Here is a 13225-nt window from a genome sequence, read left to right as displayed (position 1 = left end):
TTTCACATGCATGGGGAGCCTGCTCCAGAGTATAAGGATCCTCTGAGACAAGTATCTGTCTCACCAACGTCTTTGGTTTATGTCACAAGAAAAATTTAAATCTTTGGATCTAGTGGTTCTGATGCTGTTCAATTTTCAGATATGCAGAAGGTCCATCAGAGCTGGTTTTACGGGTAACTTGTTTGTCAGGCAGAGAATGCCTTTCAGTAACCCGTAAGAGGCCAAGTATAAAGATAGGGTTTTTAAGGTTATCTGTATAGTTAGAGTTTATGGTGGCCTATACATAATCACTGCTGATGTGGTTTCTATATATACACTGACAGTGATTTCTTGTGTATGGTATTTCCACTTTTCTGAAACACTGTATGACTGTTGAGTTAGTATATTTAAGTATGAGGGTATAGAGGGTGTGTTTGCCAAGATGAAGGTTTAAATGAAATATGTTTGTGCATCAGCAGTGATGGCCTGGGTTTGTTTTTTCCTCTTTCCTCCACTGTTGTGCAACCATGGAGACTGTATACTCAAGTAAGAGGGAATTGATAGGTGTCACCCCCCCCCCTCCCCTTGCATAACAAATATGTTTGAAAATGTTTCCCTTGCATGTTTCGGACTGTATCATGTTTCACTTATCTTGAATTTGATTAAATGATCTTTCATTGGCATGGGTTATCAGCCATTTTGACTGAGGTATTTTTTAGTGAAATGGTCATTCAGCAACCCGCTCTAAACCCATATTACAGTATATGTATATATTAGTTTCTGCCTCACAGCTCCAGGGTCCATGTTTCAGTGTTTTGAACTGACCTCCTCTTGCTTTGTGTGTGTGGTCTGGATTTTCTTCCTGAGTCTGTGTGTGTTTGTTTTTTTTTTTATTAATTTTTTGATAGTATTCTATTTAGTGCTTTTCATAGAGCTGTTTGACTGCGATATTTCTGATATGCTATTAAAATCAACCTGATTAAACAGAGATTTTTGAGAAGTAGGTTCACTAGGAAGCATATATACAGAACTTATGAGAAGACCACAACATCCTTGGAGATATATAATAAATCCATGGTTTAAGGAAACCCAAATTAACTCACTAATTTAAAAGTTGTTTTACTTTCATTTATTTTAACTAGGATAAACTTCTTGAGTTATATGGACTATAAATAAACCTTTTTTATCAGTGGCCCATACAGAAAAATGTAAAAACACAAATTATACAATGACTGTCCACTAACATTCAGAAACAAGCACACTGATTGGTCAGCCCAAACAGTGTGCCTGTTGTAAACTAATGGAAAAAAGTCCAGTCACCTGGACTTTCTTCTAATATATGCTACGGAAATTCTACTTTCTTTCAAAAAAAAAAGAAACTTTCAAAAACCGGAGACTTCAAAAGAACAAGACAGACAGGACAGAGAAAAATACAAGGATAATCAGGTATGTTATGCAAAACTAGAGAAATGTACCTGATTATCCCAATAAGGGGGTGGTCTAGTATTCTTTGAGGAAGATAACTTTAAGACCCGCATGTTTAAAGTACTTAACACTGTTAACTATAAATGGGCATATCTTAGTAAGTTGAGCCGAGCATATCAGAAAATAAATGTATTTTTGAACGACTTGTTCACTGAAGCCAGAATTACATTGGAAGTGTATAATTATTTATCTATATTAGCCCCTCAAACACCAGTCATCTTTGGTATTCCCAAGGTGCCTTTATGCTCAATAGTAGATGAGAGGAACTCCATCTCATACCCCATAGTTAAGTACATTGACGTAGTTTTGAAGAAATTAGTGGAACAAATGGAATATATCTGTAAGGACTCCTGGTCTTTCTTAAGGAGTATTAACAACCTTGATTACAAAGAGACCATAAAGTTCCTTACTATTGAAGTAAAGGATTTGTACACCATGATACCCCCGGATATTGGGGTTGAATGGGTGATTAATATAATGAGGTATAAAGGCAGTACCGTTAAAGAGATGGAACTTATTCAATAATTGCTAGATACAGTATTAACTAATAACTTTTTTATGTTTAAGGGAGTATATTATTTGCAAAAATTGGGTGTAGGAATGGGTTTCCCCTGTGGGGTGAACTTTGCTAACCTAGTGATGTCTTACTGGGAGCAACACCATGTATTTAATGATAACCCATTTAAGGAAAACATCTATTACTACACACGCTATTTGGATGATATCTTTATTATGTTTGATGGTGACACCAATGATATTCCAAAATTTGTAAAATATTTGAATGACTCTACACAATTTTTGGTCTTTACGTATAATACTGGTATCAACCTTATAGTTTATTTAGATGTGGAATTGTATAAGGGCAATGACCATAACATTTTTAAGGCTAAGATACATAGGAAATCAACTTATTCAAACTCTTTCTTACATTATTCTAGTGGCTACCCACAGTAACAGAAAAGGTCAGTCGTAAAAGGCCAATTAGTGAGGGTGGCCCGTTTATTGAGGAATGTCAACCTTTGTACTGTATTTTTACAAAACCCCCTCCTTATTTGATAGATGAATTAGTAAATGAAGTGAAGTTGAAGAGGGCAAATGGTGTCTTTGGCCCTATTGTGGCACAGAAAAGGAGTGATGATAGAATGGCCAAGATAGACAGAGATGATGCCCTAGATGTGAGGGGAAACCAATATAGCCTTACATTCATTACCCCATTTAGTTTGGATGCAGGCATTATAAAACAGATTTTGAATAAAAATTGGAATTCAATTGTCTCTGATGATGAATTGTGACACATTGTGGAAATGAGACCTCGGATTATTTATAAAAGAGGTGAAAATTTAAAAAGTTTACTCGAAAGGAGAATGGATAAGATTGCGAATACAGTAGGGATGTATAAGTGTGAAAATTGCCCATATTGTAGGTTTATGGAAGTGGGATCAACTTTCACCATTAGAGATAAAAAGTATATGTATAATAAAAGATTTAATTGTTGCTCCAAAAGTGTTGTTTATTTAGCCACTTGTAAATTATGTTCTTGTTATTATGTCGGGAAAACCGACTGAAAGTTTAAGGAAAGGGTATACGAGCACATATATAGTATCAAAAAATTAAAAATGGAGAACGCTCTAGCAAAACATGTGCATGAACACCCCGATCACAGTTTTGGCTTTAGAATTACAGATCAAATTGAACAAGACCCTTAGAGTGGTCCCCTGTCCTTAAAATTAGAATTACAGGAATTATTGTGGCAAATAAGGTTAATGCTTTTACCCAACCAGGTTTGAACGATGCATGTTCACTAGCTTGCATCTCAAAATTGAGAAGCCTACAAAGGTAGTATGCCATTAAGGGGATATGCTTTTGTTGGGGTTAATAACCTGAAGGGGTTGTGCTGTAGTCATACCTATAATTAAATTTGATCTTAACAGGATTACATAAAAATATGTTGATTATTAATTTAGTTTAGCCTTGTTGTTTTGTTTTCTGATATTTTAAAGTGCTGATTGTTTTATGTAATTGGTTTATCAACTGATTTATCATGTGATCTGTGGGTCTCCTTAAAGTGATGGATTCTGATCCTTGTATTAGTCTTTTAAAGTTTTGTTCATTGAAGCAAGACGAAAATGCTTACTTCACTGTTTACTTTTGGATATTAAAACATCTGTGGAAGCTTTTACTCATTGGTTGTCATTGGTCTTTTCTTTTTGGGAAGACTTTAAAAAATAAAACAGACAACTGCAAAGAAAAAACTATTAAGCACATAACTTCACACTATATCTAACCAACCCATGAGTTTTACAATGTGGTATTTTTACCACCACATCCGTTCAAGTTATTTACTTGCTGGGACCTTTTACAATTAGAAGAGACTACATGAGCTGTTAGCATTGTGTTTTTTACAAGTGGGTCCATACTAAACTACTTTCCCTGCTTAAGCACTTTATATATGTATTGTTTATGTGCATTTGCAGGAAAGATTTAATATAAGTTTTTTCATTCATAAAGACTTTATATCTAACATTACATTTTACTGCTATTAGAACAAGCATGACTACAGAGAAGGCAGCAGTAAGCACGCTCCCCTGTTTCAGTACGTTCATGCACAGACAGACACATTATATACTATAACAAAAATTTAAAACACTTACAGCCCCAACAAATATTTAAAATAAAAAACAACAACCACCTGTACATTTTATCACTTTTATGTACAATTAGAGTTTCAAAGATGAAATTAAAAATAAACAGATCTACTAAAACAGTACAATATAATTAATATTCCAGAATGAGCATGCTGATTGGATAGTCCAAAAACCATGCTCGTTTTACATAAAATGAATAAATAATTTAAGAAGCAGCAAAAAGTGGAACAATACTTAAAAGTAAAATATAAGACATACAATGTAAAATAATCTAAACCTATGATAAACCCATGCAAACCTATAGAAAATATTCTAAACAAACATAAAACCAACCAATACATCCTTGTATAAATACCACGACCATCTGCCAGCCTTCTTACCTCAAAAACACTCTAAACTAAAAAAAAAAAAAACACCAAAAACAGATAGTACAGAAAGAAAAGAAAACAAAGAAAATATGGAATTAAACTTTGATCTAAAAACTGACAGTGAACCACATGAAATATTTGATAATATACCAGAGATGATAACTCATCCTTCAACAAGCAAAAAAAAGTACTGCGAGAGCAAGAACAGGAAGTACAACAACATAACAATTCCCACAGAAACTAGGACAATATGACAACCCATACACTTCAGAAACCAAAAGATACTTTTCAAACCAATAGAAAATAAAAAAAACAACAAAAGACATGCAGAAAAAACACCTGAAGGAATAGAAATACAGTAAAACAAAATAGTCTAACCTGAGCGCAGAAACACAGCAGACCAAATTTAAAATATAGACACGTTTAATAAAATACATAAAAGAGAAGGTTAGTGTTTTCACGCTCGAAGGTGCTTCTTCAGACCATATTGTTCAAAGCATACACAAAGAACTCATATGGTACAAGCAATTAAACAGCCAATAAAAGCATTCTTTAATACAACAATCAAATACATAAATAAAATAAAACAATCAAATGCTAGGCAACCATTACTATGGAAGGTCCCTGGACTTCGGGACAAGTTTCAAATAAACAGTATAAAATAGCAAGCCTTCCAATACAACTGCTCAATATCTGAATTGTTTGGTTTCTGCTACATACCTACAATCAACTGCATTGCTAGTTGAGTTAAGTACAGACTTGCAGTGTTAAAGATTGTACTGCATTTTATTTTTCTGTCTATTTAATTGTTTTATTGAATATTGTGTTCTGTGTCTCTCTGTAGTTATTTATTTTTCTATGTAATTGTTTCATAGAATACTGTGGTCTCTCTTTCTCTCTGCAGTAAGTGGGGGCTATTGTGTTTCACTTCATTGATATTAAGTGTTAAACTCTTAGCCTAGAGGGTTTCTCTGTATTTATAAGTGTTAGTCACATACCTTTGAATTTATTACTGCTCAATATCTGAGTTGTTTGGCTTCTGCTACATACCTACAATCAGCTGCATTACTAGCTGAGTTAAGTACAAACTTGCAGTGTTAAAGATTGCACTGAATTTTATTTTTCTGTCTATTTAATTGTTTCATTGACTATTGTGGTCTGTGTCTCTCTGTAGTTATTTATTTATTTATTTAATTGTTTCATAGAATACTGTGGTCTCTCTTTCTGCAGTTAGTTTCTTGCCCTCCCTCCCTGTTCTTGTTCTGGTATTAATCTTGGTGGCTTTGGAATTGCCCACCCCTCCTGTAAATTTGTGTTTGAACACTCCTCCTGGGTCTGTCTCATTTGCTCACTCAACTGAGTACAGTGAGATCATATTTTGACTTCAGACACTCCTACCAGTCCCATCTGTTCAGCTCTATCCCAGCTCTATTCCAGTCTAGTGTCACTAGCTCATTCTACCTAAAACAGAGAGAACATTTGTGAAGGGCAAGACACTTAGGTCCTTAATTTTGAATTATCTTCTGTTTCTCCTTTCTCCCTTTCCGCTTTCAAAAAAAATTTTCTAAACTAGTTTCCTGCCTTTCCTGTAACTAGTCTAGTCCAGATACAGATTTGCTGTAACCAGGACTGTATGTAAGCTTCTGAGCCCCCAAAGCCTTTTTGTGTTGGAGGGAAGCCTTCTAGCTTATCAGTGGGAGTGGTAAGCACTAGGTAGCCTATCTACCACAAAAATGGTTTCTAGCCCAGAAATTGTAGTTTGTTGGCTGTTTGGGCAGTTTTTCCATCTCTTTCCACTTTCTGGTTTAAAAGCCTGCATTTGCGCTTGTTTCCCACATTTCCTGTAACTAGTCTAGTCCAGATACAGATTTGCTGTCTCCATGACTGTTTGTAAGCTTCTGAGCCTCCCAAGCCTTTCTGTGTTGGAGGGAATCATTCTAGCTTATCAGTGGGAGTGGCAAGCACTAGGTAGCCTATGTACCACAAGATCCAGGTACAGATTCTTAGTTTTAGCACTTTAATTTGCTTATTCATGCTCAGCACTTGTTCAGAACTTGTTGTTAGCACAAAGTAAGCTACAAATTACTACAGCACTCAACCTTACTCTTTACCTAGAGGAAAACAGTTGTTGTACTTACATTCCTCACTTGCTTAGAGAAAAATAACTCTTATACTCACTTTCCTCATTTGTCTAGAGGAAAGTAGTTTTTTATTCAGGCATGTCCAATGGTCAACTCCCAGTGTTCTCTCCTGTCTATCTGATGAATCTGGGCATCTTGGGGCAATGTAGCAATTGCCTCATGTACACAGACAACCCTCTCCTCCTACCACGCAACACCACAGCCTGTGAGAGAGGCACCTATCTAGCCATACTGGAGGTAAAGCTCTCTCCAACTAAGACTGAACTTGACAGTCAGGAGGAGAAGGTAAACACTTGCACCACACCACACTCATCACATAGTCTCACTAAACCTACACAACCAAAATCCATACATAGAAACAGAAAAACATTTTCAGAGGCTCTCAATAATAATCTGCTCAAGCAACAGAGACCTCCAAATCAGAAATGGAAGCAACCTCCACCCCCCAACACAACCCAAATGATACATAGCCCACAGACTCAGTGTGCCAATAAACCACAGCCCATAAGGCAAAACAATGTACCTAACACACTAGTCATAGGTGACTCTACAGTCAGGCACACTGATGTCCCACTCACCTGGCTAAACAAGGAGAAGGTTACTGTCAGCTGCTTGTCAGATGCCAGGATCTGCCACATAACCCACATACTCAGGTCACTCCACAAGTACAGATATGACTCTGTCATTGTCCATGTTGGTGTGAATGACCTGAGATGTACCTCCCTGGACTACATGAAAAAAGACATGGAAAAGCTCTCTGATCTTGTAGCCCAGGCAGGTATGACCCTAGCCCTGAGTAGCATCCTAACATCACCCAGAATGATAACGCAGTACAAGGACAAAATTATTGACTTCAACAATTGGCTAAGCTTCTGGTGTCATTCTAAGGGGATCCAGTATCTGTCTGCCTGGGATGACATGGTCGACAGACCACAATGCTTTGCCAGAGATGGCCTGCACCTGTCACCCCTGGGATTCCTGATACTGGCTAAGGATCTTGCTGCCCCTATAGTGCGTTTTTTAGGCAAGGTTCAAATGACAAATTCACCACCATAACAGGAACAGGCAAGCAAAAACTGAGGGTAATGCTGCTCAATGCTAGAAGTCTAAACCTCAAAATGTACTCACTCGAGGCACTCCTTAAAATGGAGAACATCGATATCTGTGCAGTGACTGAGACCTGGTTCAAGGCTCTAGAGAGCACCCCTGCTTTACCAGGCTATAACTCATACCCCACTTTTCAGCCATCTAACCTGGACCAGAACACTAAAGGCGGAGGTGTGTTCATATTAATTAAGGATATCCACACCTCCAGGCTAGTTGCGCAGCATAATGCGTCTGAGGTTATCCAAGTGCAACTAACTCTGGGCCAAAGTGCAATCCACACTGTAGCTTGCTACAGATCCTCCACCATGCCCCAGGATTCCCACTTCTTTTTTCTTGATATACTGGAAAATATTAGGGTTCAACCAAACACCCTAATAATGGGCAATTTCAACTACCCCACCATTAATTGGGAAAACTATTCATGTACCAACTCCTTCGCTCAACGCTTTCTGGAATTCATAAATTCCAATGCCCTGGATCAATTTATCCACACCCCCACCAGGGGAAACAATGTCCTAGACCTAGTCATTACCAACATGAGTGACGGGTGTTCCACACCTGAAGTCAACTCCTCCTTGGTCAGATCCGACCATAAGCTAATCACCCTAGATATCCACATCCCGCCCCCACCCACCATTAAGGAAACCACTTTAAAAAATTTCTCCAAAGCCAACTTCATGCTTCTTAAGACAGAAGTGGTGAACATCATGACACCCATACAGATGGATAATACAGTTATGACTGCTGAATCCTACACAAATTCAGTCTATAAGCACTTACACGAGTGCATAGATCGTGCTATCCCAAACAGAACCAAGATGCTATCCTCCAAAAAAAGGAAGCTGATCTGGTGGTCCCCTGCCATAAACAAACTCTACAATAGAAGGAAGAAACTGTTGCAAAAGAGAGTAAAATCCCATGAGTGGAGGAGCTCCCTGGTCAGCCTCAGTAAGAAGCTGACATCCCTTATAAGATCCTCCAAAGCTAGTGACAAAAACAAAATCACCACTGATTCTAAGGGCAACCACAAAGCATTCTACAGCTATGTCAAGAATCTCAATGGCAAAACCCAGATCTACTATAAGTTACAGCACAACGGCATGAAAATTACAGAACCAACGGATATTGCCAACATCCTGGCAGATAGGTTCAGTGCTAACTTTACCCCTCTCCCACCCCCTAAAGGGCCCATATCTATACAGGAAGAATGCAGAGTCCCTGTAATCACATCTATGCAGGTAAAAGCTGCACTCTCTAAAACCAAAAACACAGCATCCATGGGACTGGACAACATCCCAGGCTGCGTTTTACATGAACTTCAGAATGAATTGACTCCCCACCTAAGCACCATGTTCAATCATAGTCTCACATCAGGCTTTCTGCCCACTGAATGGCGCACAGCAACAGTTATCCCACTCCACAAAGGGGGAGCCACCACTGATCCTGACAACTATCACCCTATTAGCCTGATGAGACTGGTCTGCAAGACCATGGAATGTATCATCATGGAACTCATAAACAAATACATTGGTAACCTCCAAACTCTGGACCCCACCGAGTTCAGGTTTGTGAAAGGCAGATCATGCCTTCTGAACCTGATCGACTTCTTTGAGGCAGTCACCAAAGCTGTAGACGAAGGTAAGGTGGTTCACACAGTCTATCTTGACCTCACCAAGGCTTTCAACTCCATCCCCCATTCTGGAATTATAGCTAAACTCATTAAACTAGGTATAAATCCCTACATCACAAGATGGGTTGCCAACTGGCTCATTGACAGAACCCACACTGTAAAACTTGCAGACTCCAAATTTGACTTCAAACCAGTGACAAGTGGAGTACCACAGGGTTCAGTCCTGGGACCTCTCCTGTTTGGTATCTACTTCTCTGAAGTACAGGCTAACGAAGTTCACAGATGACTGAAAACTAGGAGCCATAGTCGAGTCCTCAAATGATGTGGACATCCTACAGAAGGGCCTCACTGAGGCAGATGCCTGGTGTCAGAGGCATAGCCTCAAGTTCAGTGCCAAAAAGTGCATTGTCATCCCCTTGGGGAAAAACTCTGTACTCATGAACTACCACATAAACGGCAGTCTACTTAACGCCAAATGTGTGATAAGAGACCTTGGGACCCAGGTGGACAGTAGTCTCTCCTTTGATAATCACATTGCCACAGTAGTCAGGAAATCCTTCTATGTGGCACACCTCATCACAAAAGGGTTCTCATCCAGGAAAAAAGAGTATATTGTTCCCCTCTACTCGGCACTCATTAGACCCATTCTAGATTAAAATGCCCCTTTTGGAATGTACCTCACAAGACATCTGCAGCAGCTGGAAAGGCCACAGAAGTACCTCACAAAGAGGATTACCGGCCTCAAACTGATGCCCTACACTGACTGTCTCAAAAAAATCCAGCTTTACTCTGTAGCATATCACCTACTCTGAGGAGATCTCTGCCTAGCATATAAAGCTATGTTAAACCCAGAGCTGTTGGACATGCTACACCTAATGAAATCCCAATCCCTCTGAGCTACATGCTCTAGGGACCTAAACCTTGTCACCACAATAAACAGGACATGCTGGAAGGATAGATTCCTCTCCCAGAGGCTTCCTATACTCTGGAACAAACTACCCATCTATGTCAAGCAATGTTCCTCATTAGCACTCTTCAAGAAAAATCTTGATGGGTGGATGGGAAATAGGAAATACACCTCGGGGATCACTTCTGTGGCTCTGCTCGACAGGAGCACAGGAAATTAATTTTCTTGGGTGGAGTAAACCGGGAAACCTTGTTGGCTAGGCTTACGTAGGCCCTTGGGCCAATAGACTAGTACCTACCTATGAAACAAAACACCAGGGTGAAAAATTCTCAAATTATTCATTTTTTGGTACCTCAACTTTCTTTGGATTCCTTGATGGCAAAAAGCCGAGGTACCAGAAAATAATCAATTTGAGAATTTTTCACCCCGGTGTTTTGTTTGTTGGAAGGCTTGCTATTTTATATTGTTTCATCTATATGTTGTGAAGTGATGAAGTGGTTATGATCGTTTTTCACCAAGTTTCAAAGAAACATTCCCATTTAATCCAGGTAGCTTGTCAGCCTATAATTTAATTATCCAACATAGTTCCCTCTCCTCATTGTAATTCGTTGTCACCCCCAAATAAACTCCCCTTCACTACTTCTATAACCTTAAATTTAAAGCTATGTGTGGGGCCAACTTCTAGGGTATGTCTAGCTAAAGCACTTCTAGTATCTCCTATCTGAGTACTGTAAAAAATGTTCCCTTATTCTTTCAAAAAATGAACAATTGGTTTTACCTACATAGAAGCCTTCATATGCAATACAGGAGGCAAGACAGACTACGCTGGATGTGCAAAAATCTGATGAAAGTCTAAACTTATATACAAACCCAGTGGAAGGGTGAACAAATGTATCCAAAGTATCAATATATCTACAGAACCTACATCTTAGTCACCTACCTGTGCCTTAGGTGTTGTTAGATGCTATCATAGGGACATGATTAACTTTATAACATAGCTGTCTCTTCAAAGATTGAGAGAGGTGTCTATATTTTAATTTTGGTCTGCCATGTTTCTGTGCTCAGGTTGGACTGTTGTTTTACTTTATTTGCTGATTTACTGCTGGCACAGTTTCTTTCCCTCAGAGTATTTCTTTTTTCTTTACATAAGAAATAGAAATACTAGAATTAAAAAAAAGAAGAAACAAGTACAAGAAAACCAACAAACTGGGCTACAAACATATTTCAAAACTGGTAAAAACAAAAAAACTACAGTATAGACTTGTACACTATTACACCAGAGAACTTAAACTCAATATAAAAAGAAATCTACTCTACAGTACAAAACACAAGTGGAAAAGAATATGTTATAAGTGCATTTGTAGCCATATGTGCAGGACTCAACAGATATATAAACAACTCGCCATTAAACAGAAAAATTAACATAATTACAGATATATGTCTAACAAATGCTAATAATGTATTTAAATCAGTAATTAAAAAATAGAGACAACAAGGAAAGGATACAGCAGAACACCATCACCCAATAACAATACAAAAAAATAACACCACTGAGAAACAGCCATGCACTTTCCCCAAACACAGCAGATGGACTCCATCAGTAAAGTCTGGTTTGATATCCAACTACACTTTGCAAGGCATGGAAATGAAGGAGTGTGATACCTCACACAAGTCAGTTTACAATAAAAAAATGAAGATGGCACAGAATACATAACAAAAAAAATTTACAAACATACCAAAAACCATACAGAACATTCCAATATGACAGAGCAATGGATGGCACAGGATGAAATTGAAGAGAATGTGCCACAGTAATATGTTACAGAACTTTCTACAGAATGTCCACAGGAAATGGAAAAAAAATGTAGTCTTAGTTTAGAAGAGAAAGAGCAACAAGAGTTGCTTGATTTAATAGAAATATACATATTAAGATCAATGAAAAAAATAGACTGCAGAAGGTCAATAAAACCCAAAAAGTTAGAAGTCTGATAAAACAAATGAACACAGTAATTAGGACTGCCAGCTGAGATCCATGTGATATAACAGAAGTAAACAAGATATATTACTGTGCAGCTAAATTAATAACTGATACCACAAAAACACAGGGTAGTGAGGGAAAGGAAGGGGAAAAATCGAATATCATCACAGAAGTATTAAATAGAGAAACCTATAAAGCAGTTAAGACAAGACGTGTCACTGTTAGAAGAATATAGAAGATGGAACAGATCAACAAAAATACTAAGAAAGATAGACGCAATAAAAGCAATGCTCAGTATTAGAACAGACCAGGATCTATCATGCAGTATCACAAATAACAAGCTAAAAAAATCTCAGCACAGGCAGAATAACTTAGAAGATACACAGATAAATATAAAGGAAAAGTACAAAATAAGCAATTTATTGATGACCCAAAAAAGTTCTATAGAGAGATGGGAAATAAGCTAAAAAGAAATGAAAGACCACCAAAAAAAAGAAGAAATAGATAGGTTTTTGAGAAGTATCTATGAAGATTCTGTGGAACATAAAGATGCTAAATGGATAGAAGAAGTAAAAGAAAGAATAAGCAGTTTAAAGGTACAGGGTATGAAACGGGATGAAGTAACCACCAGAGAGATTGAAACAAAGTTAAGAAAAGCCTCCAACTGGAAACCGCAGGCCCAGATGCAGTATCTAACTTCTGGTTAAAAGTAGTAACATCTTTCCATGAAGATTTAGCTATGACCAAGAATTATTTATATGCGCACCCTGAACAGACATTGACCTAACAGGAAAAACAATGATACTACTTAAGAGTGAAAATGCAAGCTACCCTAAAAACTATAGACTAATAACTTGCCTTCTGACAACGTATAGACTATACAGTGGAACTGATGCAGGCAGAGTTTATAGTCATTTAGAAGAAAACTCAATTATGGCAATAGAACAAAAGGGCAATAAAAGAAAGTCATATAGAACAAAGGATC

Source organism: Protopterus annectens, chromosome 14.part0 (assembly GCF_019279795.1).
Source record: "Protopterus annectens isolate FY-2018-M chromosome 14.part0, PAN1.0, whole genome shotgun sequence".
NCBI classification, from domain to species: Eukaryota; Metazoa; Chordata; order Ceratodontiformes; family Protopteridae; genus Protopterus; species Protopterus annectens.
The sequence above is the reverse complement of the archived record's forward strand: the minus strand, read 5'-3'. Positions refer to the sequence as shown.